Here is a 25,005-nt window from a genome sequence, read left to right on the forward strand (position 1 = left end):
GCTGACGAGCGCACGCGCCCTATAGCAAAAACCTCTCAAAAAAAGAAAAAAAAAGAATTTTTTTATTCAGCTTTATTTATTTATTTACTTATTTTAACTTTACCAGAGATGGACAGAGTGAGAGAATGAGAGTAAGAATGAGAGAGGAAGTGAGAAAGCTGCCAGGTCCAGGACTCAAACCACGGCCGATCATGTGGAAGTCCAGCGCTCTTAACCATCACACCACTTGCTGGTGCCCTAATTTTATTTATTTATTTATTTATTTTGAGTGGACAGAGTGAGAGAATGAGAGTAAGAATGAGAGAGGAAGTGAGAAAGCTGCCAGGTCCAGGACTCAAACCACGGCCGATCATGTGGAAGTCCAGCGCTCTTAACCATCACACCACTTGCTGGTGCCCTAATTTTATTTATTTATTTATTTATTTTGAGAGGTTTTTACTATAGGGTGTGTGCGCTCGCCAGACAGAAAGAGAGACAGAAAGCGAGAAATCACCCCCCAGGGAGGATGGCCACGCCGCAATCCCTTCTCCTCCATTCTCCTCCTGGGATCTTAGGCACACACGCACATACGCGCCCGGCGTGAGTTTTAAGCCCCGGGTCTGGGACGCAAACTGCAGTTGACTACGTGGGAGTCCAGTGACATAGCCATTATGCTAACTGCTGGTCCCCCCTAATTTTATTTTTGATCAAAGATAACAGGTAGGCAGTTTTGAACATCAAATTTAAGACCCAGCCTCGGTGGCAGTAGTAGTGGTAAGCTGCTCTGCAGTGCTGGAAGCCAGGTGGCTGACCATATACCCACATACGAGTACACACATCCCCTAGAAGGCTGGGCATATGTGCACCCATGATCCAGGGCTGGCTGAAGAGGGGAGTGAATCACAGCATCAGGACCCTATCAGAGTGCTAGCTCTGTCTCTGTCTCTCTGACTCTCTTCACTCCCTAACCTTGTCTATCTCACTCATGGAGGAAATAAACCTAAAAGGGGGGAGGGGAGAAGAAGAAAAGAGACAGGGGCTTTGAGAGGAGATCAAGATTAGGACCACCAGGGTCTGACCCCCGTGACTGAATCTCAGTGGGGTTATAAGGAAAGAGCTCTTACCACATGATACCCTGTGTTGCCTCAAGACTCTCCAGCAAGTCCCCAGGATAAAGAAGACCCTCACCACATGCGACTCCTTGACCCTGAACCTCCAAAGCCATGAGCTAAACAAGCCTCTATCCTTTAGAAATTACTGAGTGTGCCATTCAGTCGTTAGCAACAGAAAAGCAGACTAAAAACAACACTCTTCTTTTCCACCAGCATGGTTAGATGATACTTTTAAGCTACATAATATTAGGGTACATCCATACATGGTCCTAGGCTACTTCGTCATCTTGAGATTGCTACTTACTTTTCTCTTCTTTGTTGGATTCCCACTCCCTGGACACAAACCCAGAACCTTTCCTGGGTGGGTTCAGTTGTGTTACCACCACACAGCCACCTGGCCTCTCAACCAAGCGATCGCATATACATGTTCAATCCGTCTTATTTGAATGGTAAGTCCCCCTCTAAAGTCTTGGAAGAACAAAAGACAAAGAATATTAGAACCCTTGCAACACTCAGAAAATAAATGGTATGGTAGTGTTAATGGTCACTGCAGTATGGTACAGTCGGTTACCCCAGAATAAAGGAATATTCTCTTTGGTGCTCTAAGGAAGCAGCAAGTTTCATGAAATAAAACCTCGAAAATACTGCAGCACATATACGCTAAGAGTAATACCCTTAACAGACAAGAGTCTGGACTGGAGACAAAGAATCTAGCATAAAATCTGTAATAAATGACAGTAAAAACTCACAGAACAACTATAAATGGCCAATAAGAATTTTATTCATATTTCATTTTAGAGTAAGATAAAAATTAAAACAATGAGGTGTTTTTCTCTCACTAGATCAGCAAAAATGATAGGAAATGATAACATCCAGTGCTGACAAGGTGTGCAGGCCTCGTGATCATCAGGAACCTAACGATAAAAAGGCCTTTTTGCTCCTGAACTCGAATTTTAACCCTACCTTGGACTCGATAGTTGATTCTAAATAAGTAACCTTCTCTCTCTGGGCTTCAATTTCTTCATCAGCTAAAAAAAAATTAATAGGAGCTGCAGGTGGTGTGGTGGTTAAGGGTGCTGGACTCCCACATGGCGACCGCTGTTTGAATCTTGGGCCTGATGACCTGATGGCTTGCTTTCTCACTTTCTCCCCCAGCCCCTCGTCAATCTCTCTCCCCTGCCCTCTCTCTCTGTTCTTCTCTGGTCAAATTAAAACAAACAAATAAAGTTAAATAAAATAATTCTTTTAAAAAATGAACAAAAATAAAACCCATCAAGAGTATCTCATTGCTTCTATCACAGGAGTACTGTGAAGAGAAAATGCAACACTGGTCAGGAAAGGATTTTGTAAACTTTAGAGTTTGTTACAATCCTATAGTAATTATGGAAAGGAAAATCAGTGAACAGTCTCAAAAATAAACTGCTTGGTCCAGCCAGCAGCGTGGTGGTTGAAGTGGCAGGATCCCACAGGGCCGACTGTACAGTTCAAGTCCTAGACTCAACAGCTTGAAAAACACACCAGGCACATGTGCATGTGTGCCCAAATCCTGAGAGAATGAAGGAGGGACTACAGAGTGGTCATACCCCCTGAGGAGGTGTTTTTTTACTTTCTCTCTCTCTCTCTCTGGTGAGCACACATGCTCTATAGCAATTAAATTAAATTTAAATGTAAAAAAATGCTTATTTGTGGCTAAACAACCTATGACGTAAATAGCCAATTTCCCAAAGAACTACAAAAAGAGAATTAAAAGAAAGAAATCTAGGTTCTGGTTTTACTACATGACTTTGAACCAGTCCTGCCATCTCTGTCCTCCCAGCTTTTCAAGACCTCTAAGGATTCTATACCTCTGTGGGAAATAAAAAGGAAACCCTTAAACTAAACAGCTGAAATTCAGACTTGCCAGAATCTCTGACCTGATGAGGCTAAGCAGATCCTAGGCCAGCTTTGCAGAAACATCCAGTTTACTGATTCATAACCATTTTTACAGGCCAGTCCTCCTTAAGGGCTTGTACCAAAGAAAGAGCAAAGAAACAGCACAATCATACTTCCTCAAAGGCCTGCGACAAACACTTCCTGATCTCTGTTGTTTCCCTTTACTCATGAAGGTGTGTGCATGAGAAGGTGTGTGCATGAGAGAGGGAGCGGAGGCACGCTGCAGAAGGTCTGGCCACACCACGATCCCCACCTCCAGTCCTCCAACCTGTAGGATTTGGAGCATTCACACACGTCCTTGCATGCCTCAGGCTAATCAGGCCAGGGATTCCAACCAAGGCTGTCATAAGGGATCCGGTCTCTCTTTTTTTGAGAGAGAGAGAGTTTTGCTATAGGCTGTGTGCACTAGCCAGAGAGAGAGAGAGACAGAGATGGAAAGTGAAGTCACCACCACCACCTCTACCCTAGGGAAGATGATCACTCCGCAATCCCTTCTCCTGCATTCTTCCCTCAGGATTTTGGGCACGCACACACATGAGCCCAGCATGAGTTTAAAGCCGCCAAGTCTGGGACTCGAACCACAGTCAACTATGTGAGTGTCCAGTGATGTAACCATTATGCCATTTGCTGGTCCCAAGGGATCTGGCCTCTCTTGAGCAGCATGTTATCACTGTGCCATGGAGCTGACCCATTCCTTAGTCTTGTGTACAGCAGACTGGCCCAGAAATACAAAATTCTATAGGTTCTGAAGCACAACTCTGCCTTCACACTCCACAATTTGGACAGCAAAAGCAGGACTGCAGCCCTAGGAAGGAAAGGCACCAGGGAGACAGAGCCACGGTAGCCTGGGTGCAGGGGTACCAGCAAACCACGTACGAATGTCCACGAAGAAAATAAGGAGCTTCCCACTGGAATAATTAATCAATGAGTATTAATAATTGATCGATCAAGTCTTAAGCCCTGACTCACCCCACAGGAATACCTCCCCTCAGGGATCTTCTGTCATAACTGTTTCCGAAGCACTTAGCACACATGAACACTTACGCCGGATATGCCGTGACACGCTACATTTACACTGGCCAATTTCTTTCTCAAACCAAACCAGTACTTGAGTTACTGCCTCCGTTTTACAGCTAAATGGAGGTTCAGAGAAATTAACAGACTAACCTAAAATAATGAATCACTATCCTCATTAATATTTATCATTATTCTCATTTTAATGATGAGAAAAGAGAGACTGAGAAGAGATGTTTAGCTATTAAGTTATGAAGCAGCAGAATGGGGTTTTGTCCAGGTCATTCTGCTATTAAAGTCCATACTAATTCCACTACCCCGCCTTTTCTGCTCCTTGCTAAACCACAAAATGAAATAAGGTTTTGACTAATGAGTACGCAGTTAAAAATAAATGACATGAACAGACTCTTTCCTTCAGTTCCTTCCAAAGAATAAATGTCATTACTTCTGAAAAGCAGACAAGCAGTAGCGTTTACAGCCAGGAAAATCAAGGGGAAAGTGACTATCCTAAGATTTCCTCACTAATGATAGTACCAAAAGAAACTAAGGAAAGATGACATTGGTCCAAGGATTTCTTACTGTCATGATGAAATCACACATCCACAACAGCCGATTTCTGTGGTCATCCAGTGGATAATCAAAAAACAACCAGCTGAATAACTTGCTTAGCAAATTTTGCCATTACTTGTCTCGTTCAGTGCTTTTAATGAAAATGTTAGAACGATTTCTCTCCCAGGCCACAGGCAATACTCTGACCTTTCAAATAATTATTTATTTTATTTTATTTGTTGTCATTATTATTATTATTATTAACTTTATGAGAGAGAGAGAGAGAAAGGAAAAGTCAGAAAGCAAGCCACCATGCCCAGGACTGAAAATGTGGTCAGCCGTGTGGGAGTTCATTGCCTTAACCACCATGCCACCTGCTAGCCGCCCCCCCAATACTCTGACCTTTCAAGTAATAAGACCAGGGTCTCCAACTCATCCTGGATGATGACCAAAAAAAGAGATAACTCCCAACCCTAAATTATTTACTTAGAAGCTTTGTGTGTGCTGACCCAAAAGTGACACACACTAGCTTCATAAATTTTGCTTCCTAATAATAATTAAGTGCTCCATCTAGCTTTAGCCCCTGGAAAAGGAAAGAGGTATGTAGGAGCAAAAGAACGGAAGCTTAGTATTGCAGGGAATGCATCAGGATTCTTTTGTGAGCTGCCAGCGTGGGATTTAAAAATGGGGGGAGGAGGTGGGGAATAACACCCTGCTGCCGGATAGCAACTGCTTCACAAATTAGGTGTCTAAAGCTCAGGCTCAGACTGGCTTATTTAAACGGCCAATTATTACCAAACACTGTCATTGCAGCCTTGCAAGTGCTGCTATTTTGCTCCATTGTGGTTTGCCCAGTCCCAAACGGCCAGAAAGAGATATCAGTTCCATGGATTTCTGCTACCACCAGCGAACAAAAACTACACGCCTTCAAAAGCCGGGAGAAAAAGAAGAGGTCTCACCTGTTCAAATGTCGAACACCCAAACCTGGGCTTATGTCAGCGCTTTGCCTCTTTCTAGCTGTATAACTTCGGTGAAATCCTTTCTGAACCTCAGTTTCCCCAACTATAAATTGGGGAAAGGGACCAGCAGTTAGCATAATGGCTGTGTCGACACGTAGTCGACAGTGGTTCGCGTCCTGGACCTGGTGGCTTAAAACTCACGCCGGGTGCATGTGCATGCATGCCCAAGATCCTGAGAGGAGAATGGAGGAGAAGGGATTGTGGCGTGGCCATCCCCCCTGGGGGGTGATTTCTCGCTTTCTGTCTCTCTGTCTGTCTCTGTCTGTCTGGCGAGCGCACGCACCCTATAGCAAAAAAAAAAAAAAAAAAACTCTCCAAAAAAAGAAAAAATGGGCAAGATGACAGTGAGCTGGGGGGTAAAATGAGCTCACTGTACATGACATATAACAGCCACGTGACAGGATGTACTCTCGGCATCGTTCAGAGTAAGACGCTTACGTGCAACCTGCCTACCCAAGCTTTCAAACTCCCCCCTTAGGGAAGGGCTATGCTTAGTTTTACAGACTTTATGACCATTAACAGTAGAATGTTCTCCCTGTCCTCATTCTAGCATCTAACACAAGTGTGCACGTGACAGGCAAGACAAACGACATTCAGTAAGGCTTTAACTTACAGAATAAAGAAGCTGCCAAGGAAGATGCCTAGTCTAGTCCCAATTCCTTCAAAGGAAAATCAGAGTTAAGTCGAATTAGAGAAACACCTAAATTTCCCTATCTTAGGGACATTTGTTCGTTCAAACAGTATTTCCTGAGCAATTCGTTAGCAACAGGCCTCTTCTGAGGCACTGAAGATAGACAATGCAGACTCTTTTTAGCCACTACTGAGTTCAAGGTACAACAAGGGAGACAGTAACAAAAAGACAATTGCAAAATAGGAGTTATTAATCTATTGCCTTACAGTTCCAAACCAATTCCTCATTGCTTAGCTCGTGACGTGGGACTGGACTCTACAGACGACATTTCTCCTTTCGCAGCTGAGTGCCTGCTAGGGGCTCTGCCAGCAGTAGGTGATTATAAGGCTAAGGGAGAAAGAAGGAACCTTTCCTGGGTGTCCAGTGTTCCACAAGGCAGCAAGCAGTGTGCAGGGGGTCTTGGAAGATTTCCGTGCAATGGCTCTCCGGCTTACGTCACCCTCCAGCCTGTTTCTTCCTTACCCTACCACCTCACTACCCCAGCCACGCGCTCTCCTCAAGGTCTGGCTCTCCGTGTTTGGGACTCTCTCTTCCTAACTTTCCGAGCTCAGGCCTTGTCCACTGTCCCTCAGTCCTAGGGATGCTGGTCATTTTCTGCAGTTAGAACCTCCATTATACCTTAGAGTTCTCTTATCTAAGCAGCTAATCACCTTTTACCTAGTTAACAATTATTTATATCAAATCAAATCATTTCTGCCTCCTCAATTGGATCCTGATTAATACAAGTGAGATAAATGCCGTGATACTGGTCGTGGAGCACAGCTGCCATGTTTTACAGGTAAACCGAAGGTTCAGAGATCGAAAGTGACCTGCCCGAAGTCATGTGGTAGACCCAGGACTAGCAGTCCTGTTCCTGACTCTTGACAAACAGCAAAGCTGCCCAGGTTCTACATTGGCTGTGAGAAAATGAGGGAACAATGCCAAACCCTTCCCCTCAGGGGAGCCCACTGCGCAGTAGGGAGGACAGACACTGAAACAAGCGCAAGAGGGTGAGAACAGAGGGTGAGAAGCGCCAAGACAAGGAGGAAAGGAATGGCCGATTCTGAGAAAGTCGGAGAAGCCTTCCTACAGGGTCTCACTGCACCACACTTTCCTCACCACCCTGAAACATTCTTGAACTGAACAGGAGGTTACTCAAACCTGTAATCAAGGCTTAAGAAATGCACATAACCAAGGGCCAGCCAGTGGCATGGTGGTTAAGGTGGCTGATCCCACATACCCGACTGTGTCACTCAAATCCTAAACTGGCGGCTTAAGGAACATGCCAGGCACGTGTGTACAAGCCCAACATCTCGAAAGGAGGGTGATGGAGGAGAAGGGATTGTGGTATGAACATTCCCTGTGTGTGTGTGCCAGAGGGGCTCTCTCTCTCTTTCTTACACACACACGTGCATGTGCTCTCCAGCAATTTTTCTGTTTTTTAAAGAAAGAAAGAAATGCACAAAACCGAATAAGTCTCTAATCTGGGCATAACCAGAAATTTCACTACTAGTGACTCATTCTAGAAGCAATACAGAAACAAATTAGGAACACTTGTCAGTATTAGCAAAGAGTGAACTGCACTAGCTCTCAAAGTACAACTGGTTTCAGGTGATGAACCAGAGCTTCCAGAAAGAATTTTTAGAAGAGAATTATGCTCACTAGGTCCTGAAGAAAAGCGAACAGAGAGGATGCAGCCCATTTCAGACAGCGCCTGCACATGAGCACAGAGCAACAGGAAGAGATCTTGCGAGTCCCAGACTTGAGAGGAGACCTAGCTTACCTGACTCACCAGTTCTAGCTGAACCAAGCTTCTCACTGCTTCTGTCGAACAATCGCTTTCGTATTTCTGAGATTTTGCATGTTCTCTCTGCTACAATGACTTCATTCCCTTTCTTTCTTAAGATTTGACCATTCTGCAAGGCACAAATCAATGATCACCTTCACTGTAGTTTTCTCTAATCACTCCCTCCACCCTTGACTGGAAAGAATTACAAATTCTCTGTTCCCTGTTCTTTGTATATCTACTATAGTACTTTTTACACTATAATTATTTATTTGTCTCTTCCCGACTAGACCATGAGATTCCCAAGGAAGATATTCCCCAAAGCCTACTGTTGTTCCTAGCACACAGCAAAGCAAGAACCGGTAAGTGTATACAGAACTGTCCTGCTGGATTGACTAGATAAAATCAACCTTTAAGCCTAAGAATAAATGGATCTTGGTGCCTAAACATTCTCTGATCCACAATGAATCTCTCCTTGGATATAGAACATTAGGCTATTCTAGAAACACAGTGACTATTTCTACTTGAGAACTTAAGTATTTACTAGTGCCAAATTGGCAAAGCAACTAGTGCTTACACTGAAGGAATTAATTGGTTGCAAGTCCAAACACAACAGTTCTTTATCCTCATCCTTTCCCTAAATTAGAAAAAATAGACAGAATCCCAATCAGCTGAAACCTGCCTAGGGAAGAAGACTTGGCTATTTACTAACAGATCAAACTACTGCTGTCTAATATCTATGTCCTGGCATATTGTTCCTTTTGGCAGCTCATCTGGTTTAGGGAGGAGGCATGTATCATGCGCTGCAATCAGAGACTAGGAGTTGGCGTCAAAAGAAAAGAACTGAATTTGCAGCTCTGCCACTCTTTATTTTTTCAGGTGAACTTGGACAAGTCATTTGATCCCTCTGAGCTTCAATTTCCTCTGAGCTACTATTAAAATCAAATGACTATCTCTCACTGCACTGCACTGTGACCTCACAAATTTAACCCTCTCTGTAGAAGGCCACAAGCGAAGGCCTTCAGTGTTTGAGTCAGACAGATTGGAATTGCAACAAACTAATTCCTTTCAGTGGAAGCACTGAAGATACATAGTTTGCTTTAATCACTCGCTACATGATACCAGCAAGGCACCCCATGGAACCTTCAACTGCTCCCTGTAAAATGGGAATGGTCCTACCTGTCCTATGAACCTTACCAAATCATTATGCAGTTTCAAAAACATAAGACAATGTGAGTGAAAGCAATTTATGTAATGAACCATTTAGTTTCATTATAAGAACTCAACAGCATAGAATTCAGTAATCCGATTACCCTGTCTTTCTAAACGCAGGGAGAACTAAGAAGCAAGCAAAAAAGGCAATTCCAATGTCAAAATCACTGTCTTTAATTCTTCACACTTCACATGAGTAGAGTCCATAAGGCCTCACTTTTCCTTTAAAAACACAGTTAATAAACGCATTCATTTGGGAGCACAATGCATAGTAGGTGAGAAGAAATAAGAAAGGAGAATAATATTCTCTGGTGTGTTTCACAGACACCAAGGAGAAAAGGCAGAAAAATAATTCAAAATAGCACAAAAATTAAAAGGCATAGTAGTTACATAAAAAGTGACTTTTAGTTTCTGTTTTTGTTTTAAAGTATGGCTTCAGGGGATTTAGAAAATTTATTTAAAATGCAATAGCTCCCATGGGTATCACCATAACATAAAAAAGCAGACTAACTAATGTTCAAAATAATAAACTTGAATCTCAAAAAAAGATGTAATAATATTCTATTCTGAAGAAAGGAAGACATAATGTATTAAGGGGGAAAGTCACTCAAAACAGTTTATTTTTTAAAAACTCTATATTGGGTCGTTGGAAAAGTCATGACACATTCTTGCATAGAAAAACACAGGGAAATTCAACTTCTCTTTGACAATGACCCAATAATTTAGTGCTTAAAGGGGAAAAGCCTCAACTAGGTAGGTAAGTTAGTCACCTGGTGAGAGCCTCTACTTAATTTGCTAATAGGCATTACATTTACCAATGGATTTTAGCTAAGAAATCCACATCTACTGTTAGGCCACACTATGTTAGCTTCTCCTCTTGGAAGGCAAGAGAAAAGAATTATGGGTATGGAAGCAAAGGCTTATGAGTGCAGGGACATAGGCTGACCTGTCCAGCACTGTCCCCTGTGCCACCTTAACAGCTGCTGACATCTCTGGATAGGTGTCCTGAGGTCACGGAGTATGTTAGCAATGGATTCAAAACCCAAGCCTTTCCAAATCAGAAGCCTATACTCTTCCAAGTGCAAAAGCTTTCTTCAAACGTGGAAATGCATGATTTCTTCAACCTGTCAAACAGTCAATGATACTCTTTTTTTTTTTCTTTTTAAATTTGTTATAGGGTGAGTGTGATCACCAGAGAGTGAGAGGGAAGAGAAAGGGGAGAGAGAAAAAGACTTTAGAAAGCACCCCCCACCCCAGGATGGATGAGCACACTGCAATCCCTTCTCCTCCATTCTCCTCCTAGGTCAGCCACGTGGGAGTCCAATGCCTTAACCACCACACCACCTGCTGACCCTTACTTTGGGATTTTTAAAGGAAGCATAAAACCATGAAAACAAAGAAAAAATGAAGACAAGCAATAGCCACAAAATATTGAAAGCTAAAAAGCATTTGGATGAACAGGAATTGACGCAGCAGATCTAAAAAGGTGGATACTGTTATTAGTGGGAAAAAAACAAAAATCACCTCAACTTAACCTAAAGAATCTCCACAAGACTCGGAAACTGGCAGTGCCATGTATTTCTGGAAAGAAGGAATGCTGAAATTATGAGGACTGATGACTTGAGTATCTGTCTGAGAAGTGGTTAAAAATCCAGCTTTCGTCCCGCGCTACAGAAGACTAGAGGCTTCTTCTCTCCCTGCAATGAGTAAAAACAGTCTCTAGCCGAGGGAATAGCTGGCATAGTTGAGGGTGGGGTTACTATACCAAAAATAAGAGTGTAAATAAACAGAGCACAGAGGACCTCCCCACAGCCTTCCTCTTACATTTAATTTCCAGGCCACTGGCCGCGTCTAGAGCACAGAGGATTCTTTTAGAGAAACTTGTCCAGTGGTAGTGGAAAGACCAAAAGATTACGACGTTGTAGTTGCCCACCTATGGCCCAAGCAGATCACCATACGGTGAAGTCTATAATCAGTAAGCCTAACCCACGTATTTAATACTTCATATCAGCTTTTTTTTTTTAAAGAGATTTTTGCTATCGGACATGCACACTCCTCAGAGAGACAAAAAGCAAGAAATCACTCCTCAGGGGGATGGCCATGCTGCAATCCCTCCTCATACAGTCTCTTCAAGATTTTGGGCACACACACACATGCACCAAAGTGAGTTTCAAGCTGCCAGGTCCAGGACTCGAACCGTGGTCAACTACATGGGAGTCTAGCCACGTAACCATTACACCATCTACTGGTCCCCCTATCAGTTTTTTAACCCCCCTTTTTTTTTTGAGAGGTTTTTCGCTATAGGGCGCGTGCGCTCACCAGACAGACAGAGAGAGACATAGAGGCAGAAAGTGAGAAATCACCCCCCAGGGGGGATGGTCACGCCGCAATCCCTTCTCCTCCATTCTCCTCTCGGGATCTTGGGCACACACGCACACGCGCCCGGCGTGAGTTTTAAGCCACCAGGTCCAGGACGCGAACCACAGTCGACTACGTGGGAGTCCAGCGACATAGCCATTACGCTAACTGCTGGTTCCCCAGTTTTTTAATTTTTAAAATGGGAACAGTCAAACCAAAGGTCACCAGACATCTGGGGAATGCTCCAACATGAAAGACCGAATTCAGATCCTCTCCAAATTTCAGAAGAAATCTGGGGATCCAAATGAGAAACTGTTTAAAAGCAAGCACATCTATAATAATCATGCTTGTCTTGGTCAAAGTTTGTCAACAATGAAAAGTTCAGACCGTGGCATGGAGGTTAAGGCACTACCTCCCACATAGCTGTCTCCGTAGTTCACATCCTGGATTCAGAAGCTTGAAAAATCATGCCAGGCACATGTGTGCATGCCCAAAATCCCAAGAGGAACATGGAGAAGGGATGTGGCTTGACTATTACCCCAGGGAAGTAGAGGAGGGTGTGACTCTAACTTTCCCTCTCCCTCTCTGTGTATCTCTCTGATGAGTGTCCCATAGCAAAACCTAAAAAAAAAAAAAAAGATCAGATCAGATGAACCCATGTCATCAACCTGATAATAAATAACTCTTCTTTTTTGAGAGGTTTGAGCCATAGGGCACGTGCATTCACCAGAAAGACAAAAAGCGGAAAATCATCCTCCAGGGGGGATGGCCACACTGCGATCCCTTCTCCTCCATTCTCCTCTCGGAATCTTGGGCACGCATGCACACGCGCCTGGTGTGAGTTAAGCCACCAGGTCCAGGACTTGAACCCCAGTCGACTACATGGGAGTCCAGTGACATAGCCATTACACCAACTGCTGGTCCCAAAAATAGCTCTTTTCAAACCTAGCAGTTCGTTTTACTGATTGACTTCATTCACCAGGAGCAAAGAGGTATAATAAAATATAATTTGCTGAGTCCAGCAAGATGCCATACTGTATCTACATGTATTTTTCTAATTCCAAAGATATTTATTTTGAACAGCTCTATGTATGAATTAGCTGAGTTTCCCAATATAATTAACTAAAATAAAAAAACTAATAGGTCATAAATAAAAACATTAAAAGATGCATCATTGGGGCCGGCAAGTAGCATGGTGGCTAAAGGCGCTGGACTCCCACATGGCCAACCGTGGTTCAAGTCCTGGACCTGGTGGCTTTCTTTCTCACTTTCCGTCTCTCTGTTTCTCTGTCTGTCTCTGGTGAAATTGGAAAATAATAATAAAGTTAAATGAAATAATTCTTTTACTAAAAAAAAAAAAGATGCATCATTATGTCTATCTAGCATCGGTGCTACAGCATGTAGTTAGATTTCTGTATGTACAAAATTCTACATGAACCTAGGAGGAAGGGCTCTTATCCCATAGCTGGTTACCTTCGGAAGTCAAAGAGGACTTCAGAGAACACGTGGCGCTTGAGAAGAGCTTTAAAGAAAGAGTAGATGTTTTTCAGTCAACACAGAGGAATGGCAAAGAAGGCAAGTGAACCTTAGGTGGGGACAAGCTAGTACGGGCCAGAACAAAAGTGAGCATGGAAGGGCTGGGAAGTCGCAGATAATGGGCATCACTGACACACAGGCAAGAGCACTGGGAATGAGCAGGAAGGGCAGCAGAGGTCAGAGCAGGGACACCCTGCAAGGCACAGAAGGAATCTAGACTCTGACCTGGAGGCAACAGGGAACCAATGAAGAGCTTTAATAGCAGACAGATGACCAGATCTGTATCCTGGAAAAGATCATTCTGACGATGTGATAGGTTTTGGGAGCAGAAAGCGGAAGGCTGATGGCTTCAGTTTTCCAAAGCTACTTACGTGATGTTCCCAAGAGTCAGTTTTCATACTTACAAACCCTGGTGGTGGGGGCGGGGGGTTAGAAGTTTTTGCTATAGGGTGAGTGCACTCGCCAGAAAGACAGAGAGAGACAGAAAGCGAGAAATCACCCCCAAAGGGGATGGCCACGCCCCAATCCCTTCTCCTCCATTCACCTCTGGGGATCTTGGGCACGCACATACAGGCACCTGGTGTGAGTTTAAGCCACCGAGTCTGGAACTCGAACCGCGGTCAAGTACATGGGAGTCCAGCCATTATGCCAACTGCTGGTCCCACAAACTCTAGGTTATGTTTTCAGCTTACTGTGAAATGGATTCTACCTCTAAGAGATCATTATCTACCAGAGACATTCTAATGACTTCCCTGATAAAACTAGCATCTCAATGTCTCCACCTACAGGTTCTATCCTTCTTATCAAATTTACTGTTTTGTTTTGTTTTATTTTATTTATTTCTTCTATGAGCAAGAGATAGAAAAAGCAAGAGAGAGACAGCATATCCCAGCAAGGTCTTTTTTTTTTTGAGGGGGGGGGTTGCTATAGGGCGCATGCGCTCGCCAGACAGAGACAGACAGAGAGACAGAAAGCAAAAAATCACCCCCCAGGGGGGATGGCCATGCCGCAATCCCTTCTCCTCCATTCTCCTCTTGGGATCTTTGGCACGCACGCACACGCGCCAGGCATGAGTTTAAGCCACTTGAATCGTGGTCGACTACATGGGAGTCCAGCGACACAGCCATCACACTCACTGCTGGTCCCTCCAGCAGGTCTTTACACTGCAATCTAACTTCCGCTTCAGCTAGCTCTAGACCACTGCCCCCATATGCCCAACATACTCATGGAAGTCTCCGGACGCAAACTCAGAAATTTCCTACATGGGTCAGCCTCGCAGAGAGTCATGCTTTACCACTGACCCAGCCTCAACTTACAGGTTCATTCTTTTTCCCTCCTAAGATCTTCCTTAAGGGAACAATGTGTTACCTTACTTACCACAGTGTAACTCTCAGTTTGGTTTCAGGAAGATAGGCATGCTTCAAGCCCTTGCCTTCTAATCCCCAATGACTCTGGCAAATTCCAGCCACTTCTTAGAACTATATTAAACACACACACACACACACACACACACACAGAATCACTTGTATAAGTGTCTGATTTCTTAACGAGATGAGAAGATAAAAGGGAATATTTAATAAGCACTGACTTAATGTTTAATCCTTTCCTATATACTCTCTCATTGAATCTTCACTGTAACACAGGCCGAGGTAGTATTTATATCCCTTCCCCTTGTTTTTAAGTTTTTCTATAGGGTGTGTGTACTCACCAGAGAGAGAGAGAAAAATCATCCCCCAGGGGTTATGGCCATGCCACAATCCCTTCTCCTCCACTCTCCTCTCAGGATTTTGGGCATGCATGCACAAGGGACCAGTATGATTCTCAATCTACTAGGTCCAAGATTCGAACCATGAAGTTGGCCATGTGGTATCCAGCACCTTAACCTCCAAGCCATTTGCTCACCCACTAATTTTTTTAATTGACAGAGGGTGATGCACTTGCTATAGCAAGGAGAGAGACAGAAGAGAGGGCGAAAGCCTCCCCAATAGGACACGGTCACCCTTCTCCTCCATTTCTCCATTCTGTTGGGAGCTGGGGCATGCAGGTACATGTGCCACCAGGGCTAGGATCTGAACTGTGGTTGGCCATGTGGAATCTGGCTCTCTTAACCACTAAACTACAGTGCCAGGCCTATTCCCACTTTAAGAAATGAAAAACTATGGCTCAAAAAGGTGGAATGATTTGTCCAAGGTCACAGAGCCAGTACAAGGCAAAGCTGAGATCTGAAGCCACATGTCTATGGATTTGCTAATACTTTTCCACTCCCTTATAGTAGGTTTCCCCATGTTTTATTTTATTCATTACTGAATGTCCACACAGTAGTCTGCTGAACTGCATTGTACTAAACCGTTCACTAAACGGATCAGTAACCAGGAAAAAAGCAAACAAACAGAAAGACAAAGGAGAAATGGAAAAACTCAGACAATAGATGAAAGTACCAAAAAAAAAAAAAAAAGGCAACAGCAACATCACTCCCACCAAGCTCATCAGAACCTAGCTCATGCCGGCAAGGACTGAAACAGCCAAAACTCATGTTGATAGAACTCCATTTCAGAATTTTATCTCCTCCTCCTCAGCCCAGCAGAGTCCCTGGTAAAATACTGCCTCGTCAGGCACTCACGGCAAATGAATTCCAATAAGCAGATGCAATCTCTCCCTGCAGCCTTCCCACTCTTACAAAAGCACCAGGAACTGGAGAAAGCTTTTGTTCTTCTGTAAGCTCTTGCTGGTAAAGGGAAATTGGGTTTGAAAACCAGATGGCTTGTCAAAGAGCCTAAAAACTTAAGGTAAAAAGGAAGCAATTTATTAAAACCACTCATTCCTAAAGGGAAACCAAGCCTCTCGGAGGTGACAAAGACTGCCACCAGAGTCATGACTGTTCTCTGAACAGAGTCCCAAGACACCTGTAGGAGGGTCAGAGGGCAAGGCTCAGACTAGCTATAGCTGTGTTCGCCCACAGATAACACCACAGCTTCAAACCAAGTTCTAGATTTTTCTGAAAATAAGCATCACAGTTGTTTGCAGCAACTGTGTCTGGATCCAGAGATTTGGTTATCAAAGGATTTTCGTCATAGATGGAAAACATTGTTACACATTAGACCCTCAAAACAGTAAGGAAACAGACAGGAACTTACAGGTTAATAAGATAATGAAAGCAAAGAGCCCAGAAATTAAGATCTGACACAAAGTAACTGTCTAATATGGCTGTGCACCTCAAAATGCTGTACAGCTTAAGACCCTTCCCCTCTCTGGGTCTCACTTCCCTTACCTAACACAATAGTAGTACAACATGGAGCTCAAAGAATCAGGTGAGTGAAATGATCTAAAATGCTCCAGGAATCTCGGCGCACACAATTAAAACTCTTTACTAGTCAAGAAGCCCTTATGTCAGTGTTCACTTGCTTCTAGCTACGTTCTCAGGACTCGCGCCTCACCTCTGCTCATACATCAGCCATTTCCAACCAGGGGCATCCTTTACAGTGCAGCTCGCCACCTGTGCTGGCTGCTGCATTAGGTGTAAAGCTGATACCGTACTCTGCTAGGAGGCTGGCACAAATGTTACCTGGAGATGAATAAATCATTCCAGTTGTGTTGGGTTGCAACTGTAAGGGCAGCATCTGTGAGTCTGAAAACAGATGGTCTTCTAAGTACGGAAGGCTTGGCTCCTATCTGGTTTTCCTAAGGCAAGCAGGTTTGCATCAGCGGGAAGCCTGGATGGGAAGCACCCGAGTAGCGCTAGTCTCGGTGATGAGGGAGGATGATGGAAATGCACATGCAGTTTCTTTCCGCAATAAATGAATATATCAGAGGCTGCAATTACCAGAGTCCCAAGCTCTTATTTTTGTAGCTACTCATCAACTTCTCAGTTGTTTTCTTTTCAGTCCAATGCTCCCTTTCCTGATTTCCACACAAAGGTGAGCTCAGGAGAGTGCCTAGGACAGCCCTGGCACGAAATAAGAACTTTAAAGATTTGATAACTAAAACAATTTTTTTAAAGAGAGAAAAACAGGGGCTGGCAGGTGGCATGGTGGTAAAGGGCACTGGACTCCCACATAGCCGACTGCAGTTTGAGTCCCAGACTTGGCGGCTTGCTTTCTCACTTCCCCCCACCTCCTCATTCTGTCCCTCTCTGGTCAAACTAAAACAAACAAACAAATAAATAAAGTTAAATAAAATAATTCTTTTTTTAAAATGGAGAATAATTAACTGAAGGAAGTCTGAACTGATCCTCTGGATTAAATGACTCCAAGGCACATTTTGTCTGCCAGCCTCCTGTCATACAAATGGCCTTCTTGCAGTTTCTCAAACACACCTCACCCATCTCTACCTCCGAATCTTTCCACCTTCCATTTCCTCTGCTCTGAACTCCCTTCTAACCACATCTTCTCAGGGCTTTCTACTTTAGATCTTAAAGGTGTCTGCTCAAGGGCAATCTCTTCAGAGAGGTTTTTCTTGATCATTCTCCCAGTGTACGTGTTTCTTTACCTTGCTTTAACTTTTACTATGGCACTTATGTTATCTGCTTCTTCATCTGCTTACTGTCAGGACCCCCAACTAGAATGAAAGACCTGAGGACAAAGCCTTGGTCTTGGTCACAAGAACTGAAACACTGCCACACAGAATAGTGACTGGCTGGCACGTGTTCATCCAATACAGGTTGAATGAAGGAATGAATTCTATGCGCTCAGAATCACGGAACTCTAGCCAATGAGTGTAAAAAGGTAGTTGTTGGGGCCACTAAGTGATGTAGTGGTTTAGGTGCTGGACTATCACATGGCCGACTGTGGTCTGAGTCTCAGACCTTACAGCTTGCTTTCTTACCTTCTCTCTCTGTCTGTCTCTGTCTCTCTCATGAGCACATGTGCCCTATAGCAGATTAAATAATAATAATAATTAATAAATAAAATTAAATGAGTAATTTTTTTTTTTTTTAAAAAAAAGGTAGTTGTTTTATAGCAGGAAGAACACAGGCTTTGAGAGCAGGCAGACTTGTGTTCAAGTCTCACTAAGATGGTATGAATCTGGACAAGTCTCTAAACGTCTCCTCATCTGTAACGTAGTTATAAAAACATAGGACCTATAGATTTGGTTAATGAGTAAATTCGATAAACCCATGAAAATGTGTTTCTTTTTGTCCAAACCATAAAGTATTATAAAAATACCTTTGTTATGGTGACAGGAAAAAAAAAAAAATCAGAAACAATCTAGCCAAACCTTTCACTTCAGAGATCATTCCAAAGGCCCAAAATGTCAAGTGAACTACTCAATATCTCACAGTACTTAGAACCAAACCATGAACAGAAGCTAGGAATCCAGGACACAAGGCATTCCTACCCCAACACACCTGGCCTCTGGTAGGCCATCCTCCCTTGGTTCTTCTACCTCATTGGCTACTCCTTGGATCTCCCTAACCTCTCAATGTCAGAGTAGACAGGGCCCAGGGTCAGATCTTTTCTGCTCTATCTATGTACATTTCCTAGGTGATCATATTTACTCCATGGCCTTACAAATGGTAATCGCTCTCAGATTTATTTCTTGAACCTGGACTTCTCTGGATTTCAGGCTTGGATATCCAACCACCAACCTAACATCTCCTTTTGATTGTCTATTAGCCATTCTAAAATGCAGTATGTCTAAAATCCAACACCTGGCCCCTCCCTAAGAACCCGCTCCTCCCAGTCTTTCCCATCTATGTAAATGGCAACTATAATCTTACAGCTGCTCAAAGCAAAAACCTCAGGATCATCTGTGATTACTTTTTTACTTTCATAATCCTTACCCAACCTATCAGCAAATTCTGCCAGCTCTGCTTTCAAAACATATCTTGGTTCTAACCATTTCTTTTTTTAAAAGAATTATTTTATTTAATTTTATTTATTGTTATTATTATTATTTTCCAGTTTGATCAGACAGACAGAGAGCAAGCGACAGTGAGAAAGCAAGCCACCAGGTCCAGGACTTAAGCCATGTGGGAGCCCAGTGCCTTTAACCACCAAGACACCTGCCAGCCCCAGTTCCAAGCATTTCTTACACTTAGACCACTACCAGACTAGCACAAAGCCTTCATTACCATTCTTTAACTGTGTAACAGCTCCCTGTAGGAATCCCCTGCTTTGTTCCTTGCCATGTGTCTGTCTATCCTGTCTCTCTTTCCAGAGCCAAAATGATTCTTTTAAATTCTACTCGGAGCAAGTCATTCCACTCTACTCAGAATCTTGTAATGGCCAGGGACCATGTCACATGACTGTTTTCTCTGTGGAGGTAGAAGGAGCAAGAGTTTGAGACCAGCTTGGGGAACATAGTACGAAGTCGTCATTAAAAAGATAATTAAAAAGAAAAAACCTGTAATGACTTCTCATTTCACTCAGAGTAAAATACAAGGTCATTTACCATGGCCTACAAGACATCGTGTTATCTAATTCCCTTTTATCTTCTAACTATCTTATCTTACCCTTTACCACTCTCTTTTTCATTATATTCATCACTCTCCTTCCTGTTTCATACTGCAGTAAAATGAAATTTTGGCATCAAAATCTATTTGAAATCATTCTGAGGCGGCCAAAAACATAGACCACGAAGAATATGCAAGGCTTGAATCCCTTAATGTAAACAGCAGCGACATTATTCCCTTCTTGCTGTTCCTTAATAAACCAAGCACAAACCTACCACAACTCCACAGTTCGTTCTCTGCCCACAGTGCTCTTTCCTTGAATGATCCATAAGACTTGCTCATTTATTTCATTAAAACAACAACAAAAAAGATCTTTACTCAAATTTCACCTCATCAGAGAGGCCTATGTTAACCAATTACATCTAAAATGGCTCCCTCCCCTTCCATCGCTCTTTCCCCGTATACTGCCTGATTCTTTTTCTCTACCCACTAGAACACAAATGGAAGGAGGGACTTTATTTTATTCACTGCTGTATCCATAGAGGCAAGATCGAATTGTAAGTACTCTATAGTCAATTTCAGCCATTAGTTATTCTTTAATTATATCTTAAGTATTCAATCTGCTCTTTCAACACTTCAGACAGACTGAATGTTCTTTGAAAATGTCCCCTTTCTGGATCTCTTCACAGCGCATTGTCAATCCAACATGATAGAAGTAACTAACAAAGAAAAGAATGACAAGATGAAACCATATTTCCCCCTCTGGAATTTTCTTATAGTCAGCTGACAAATCCCTATTAATAAGTACCTTTGGGTGCAGAGTACCAAAGTACTAAAAAGAAGGATATTATGGAACTAGGAAATAAAGAGACACGTGAACTAGTAACATGATGGGCAACAGGCTCATGAAAAGATACAGCCCCGTTATCCATCAGGGATATGCCGATCAAATCGCAATGAGATACCATTTCATGTTCACTAAGATAAGCAAAATAAATTTTAAAAAAACAAAAATGGTTGCAAGGATGAAAAGAACAGGAACTTTGATACACTGCTAATGGGACTGAGATGGTGCAGCTACTTTGGAATATGATCTGGAGTTCTTCAAAAGGTCGACCATAGAGTTACCATATGATCTAGCAATTCTATTCCTAGGTATACACCCAAGAGAACAATGTCTACATAAAAACTTGCATGCAAATCTTCACAGAAACATTACTCATACTAGTAAAAAGTGTCCATCACCTGATGAATAATTAAATGTGTTATAGATCTATACAATGGAATATTCAGCCATAAAAGGAATGTACTGATGATACACAATAACATGAATGAACTGTGAAAATATTATATAAATGAAAGGAGCCAGGCACTAAAGACTACATATAATATGATTCTGTTTATATGAAATGTCCGAAATAAGCAAATCTATCATAAAAAATACATTAGTGGGACCTGACTACGCACACTGGTTAAGGGGAGCAGTGGTTAATGTGGCCAGATCCCACACATTTGACGCACAGTTTGAATCGTGGCCTGAAAACACATTGGGCCTGTGTGTGAGCATGTCCAGGATCCTGATAAGATGGGAAAATGGAGGGGAAAAGACTGAGGCAGGATCACACCCCAATGTTAGGTTCTCTCTCTCTCTCCTCTCTTTCTCTCTCTCGTGAGCACACATGCTTTCTGGCTATAAAATAAAAATTTTTAAATAAGTTAGTGGTTGCCTAAGGCTGGTGGAGATGTGGGAAGTAGGGGGTGATTACTATGCACATAAGTTTCTTTTGAGGGCAATAAAGGCTATAAAGTAAAATTTTTTAAATAAGTTAGTGGTTGCCTAAGTAAGGCTGGTGGAGATGTGGGAAGTAGGGGGTGATTACTATGCACATAAGTTTCTTTTGAGGGCAATAAAAATATTCCAAAATTGATTATGGTGATAGTTACACAACTCTAAAATAATAAGTCACTGAACTATATTAGGTTTGTTTTTAATTTGTACTTGCTGAAGAGAGAAAAAGTAAGAAAGCATCCCCCCCCCATGATGAATGGTGACTCTGCAATCTATTCTCATTTCTCCCTCCTTTCTGGATTTTGGGCGTGCACTTACACACCTGGCGTGTTTTTCAAGCCACTGGGTTCTGCACTCAAACCCTGGTCAGCTATGTGGGATCCAGCCATCTTAACCACCATGCCACCTGCTGACCCTCACCTGTATTCTTTAAATGGGTAAACTGTAGGTATGTGAGTTATATCTTTCAATAAAGCTATTTTGGGGGGAAATGCTATAAAACATTATCTGGGACTTATTTTGTGTTCTGTTAATCAAAATTCTTACCATTCACATTCAACTTAACATTTACTGAATGCTTGTTTATTTTACTTACTGCTACCTTGCTTATTTTACTTACTGCTACAACCAAAAAGCCTATGAGATAGGGGGTAGCAGCTCACAATTTGGTCTTTGTCCCCATTTCCTGGCATACAACTCCTAGAATCCTTGGAATTTAAATGCTAATGAGTTGGCTAATGACTGGCCAGCCCTGAGTTGCTTCAGGATGAGAGCTAGTCATCAGAAAGACCAGGGCAGGATTAGAAGGTTGGGATCTACAGCCTCAACTCCCCCAAACTCCAAGGTGGGGAGAGGTACTGAAGGCCAAACTGATCACCAATGGTCAAGGATGTAATCAATCATACCTATGTAATGAACCCTCCATAACAACTCCTAAGAACAGGGTTCAGAGAATTCTCCAGACAGTTGAACATGTGGAGGTTCTTGGAGAGTGACAGGCACCAAGAGGGCATGGAAGCTTTGTGCCCTGTCCCAGATGCCTTGCACGGCTTCATCTGTATCCTTTGAACTGCAAGTGTTTCCCTGAGTTCGGTGAGTCACTTTAGCAAAGTAACTAAATCCCAAGAGGTGAAATGGTCATGGGATCCCAACTGGTAGCCAGTCAGAAGTTCCAAAGGCCCAGCCTTTGCAACTGGTATCTCAGATAGAGAACAGTCTTGTGGGATTGAGTCCTTAAGATCTGACATTTCTCTGGGTAGACAGCATCAGAATTTCATTGGGTTGGAGGGTACCCAGCTGGTGTTCACTGCAGGACTGTATGCTTGCTTGCTTGCTTGCTTGCTTGCTTGCTTGCTTTGCATGTGGGGAGAAATCCCCACACATACATACAGTCATAGAAGCCTTCCATCTTGATCGGTAAGTGGAAGAACAGCAGAAACTGAAACTGAGTTTGCTTCTTCTATATTCTCAGAACTATACAACAAATACACCTGCTACTTAGACTGACTACACCCTAAGCCGTATTTCTTTTTAGTATTCTTTGTATTGCCAGAGGGTGCATGTGCTAACCAGAGAAAAAGAAAGCACCCCTAAATGGGGCATGGTTACACCTAATCTTTTTCCTCCATTTCTCCATCCCATCCTGGCATGTTTTTCAAGCCACAGGGGCTAGGATGTGAACCACAGTCTAACATGTAAGATCTGGCTTCCTATGCACTGTGCTTAACCACTGTGCTATGGGGATGGTCCCACATTTCTTAATTATTCACATTTCTTTGCAAAATTTCTACCACTTTCTTTTTTTTAGATTTTTACCATAGAGTGCATGTGCTCACTGAAGACAAAGAGAGAGGGAAATTGAGAAATCACTCCTCAGGGAGAATAGCCACACAGCAAACCCTTCTCCCTCTGTTCTCTTGGGATTTGGGGCACACATGGACATGCCCTTAGAATGATTTTCAAGCCAACAGGAGTGAGACCACAGTTGGCCATGGGGGATTCCAGCACCTTAACCACCAATCCACCCACTAGTTCTATCATGATTTTTAAAGACTGGTTATCTTGTGAATATGTCCTTAGTATTTATTATGTATCTTTAAATAATTGGCTCACATTCAACCAAACTCAATTGAGCACCTACTATGTTTCTGAATTGGTTTTTTTTTCATACATGGTTTCTTATTTAATCCTCAAAAAACATCCTTTAAATTAATTATTGATTGCTGCCTTCTGATTTTCTTTAACCACCAAATAAAGTAAGAATCCTGTAAAATAATTTACAGAGGCCAGGTGGTAGTGCAGTGGTAACATAAATGGATCCACTCAGGAAAGGCTCCAGGTTTGCATCTCACACGTGGGCAAGCAAGCCAGTCATGTGCACACACATGCCCATGATCCAGGCTGGCTAAGAGTGGGAGTGGATCAGTGTGAAGACCCTGATGAGAACACCTTGCTCTCTGTCTTTCTCTTACACAGAAGAAATGAATAAATAAACTTTAAGGATGAAAAATAATGCGCAAAGATCTCACAATAAGGGACCATGGTGGCGTGGGGTGGTTATGGTGCTGGGCTCCCACATGTCCGACTATAGTCTGAGTCCCAGACCTGGCAGCTTGCTTTCTCTCTTTCTACTGAGCTTATGTGCTTTATAGCAAATTAAAACATAATGATGATAATAAATAATTTTTCTAATAAATAATTCATTTTTAAAAATAAAGATCTCACAACTAAGAGATAAAAAAGTAGAAAAGCCAAGATCCAAACCCAGATCTTCTACTTTACCCCTCTGAACCTCAATTTTCTCATCTGGAAAATAGCCATAATATTATACAGCTTTTATTTGGGGGGGGGGCGTAGAGGTTTTTGTCCTAGGGTGTGTGTGCATACCAGAGAAAAAGAGAGAGAGACAGAAACAGTGAGAGGAAAAGTGAGAAATCACTTTCCCTAAGAGGGAATGGCCATGCTGCAATCCCTTCTCCTCCATGCTCTTCCCAGGATCTTGGGTATATATGCACATGCACCCAGAGTGAGTTTCAAGTTACCAGGTCCAGTACTTGAACCTCGGTTGGCCATGTGGGAGTCCAGCAATGTAACCACTGTGCCATCTGCTGACCCCCAATATTATCCATCTTTGAGAGCTGATGTAGGAATTACATGAGAAACTACATGCAAAGCACTTACATAAGGGTCTGCTTTTCAATAAACATTAGTTCTTTTCCTTACTGCCTTCATGCTGGAATTAACTGGTTTGTTGGCATCTTCCAAACATACAGCTCATTTTTAGGCTAACATTTTCTTTTTCTTAGCAATATCATTAACTGGTTTTGTTTGGGTCCTCACAAGAATGTTCATGACATGATGTTCCCAAGGGGGTATTTTAAAGCCCTTCCGGCCCACCTGTCAGTTGGGATGCTCGTAGCAGAGCTCTTTATGCTCAGGGACTTGCATGACGCAGTTCTCCTCTGCTCACTCCCAGACAGACAGACCCAAATGCAGGTGAATATTTTTTAAAAGCCGCAATTAACTTAATTAACACAGAGTGACAGTGAGAGAAAAGGCCACAGTGTTCTGATGAGGCAGCAGGATACACGAGAAGCAAAAATTCTCTGACAATGTGAGGGAAGAAATAAATACCCACCAGGGAGGAGAGGAGCTATGG

General features: G+C 42.8%; 1 protein-coding gene across 3 annotated transcripts in view; it reads right to left on the minus strand.

The window, feature by feature from the left end:
- Positions 1–8,077, minus strand: part of FAM168A (family with sequence similarity 168 member A) — a 109,211-nt gene extending 101,134 nt beyond the window's left edge. For all 3 annotated transcript variants that reach the window (XM_027774121.1, XM_014590511.2, XM_014590509.2), the window contains exon 1: positions 8,059–8,077. The gene's annotated coding sequence lies outside the window, so the exon portion shown is untranslated. The remainder of the gene's footprint in view (positions 1–8,058) is intronic.
- Positions 8,078–25,005: the final 16,928 nt, after the last annotated feature.

This window comes from Tupaia chinensis, unplaced genomic scaffold (assembly GCF_000334495.1).
Source record: "Tupaia chinensis unplaced genomic scaffold, TupChi_1.0 Scaffold000047_1, whole genome shotgun sequence".
Taxonomy (NCBI): Eukaryota; Metazoa; Chordata; class Mammalia; order Scandentia; family Tupaiidae; genus Tupaia; species Tupaia belangeri.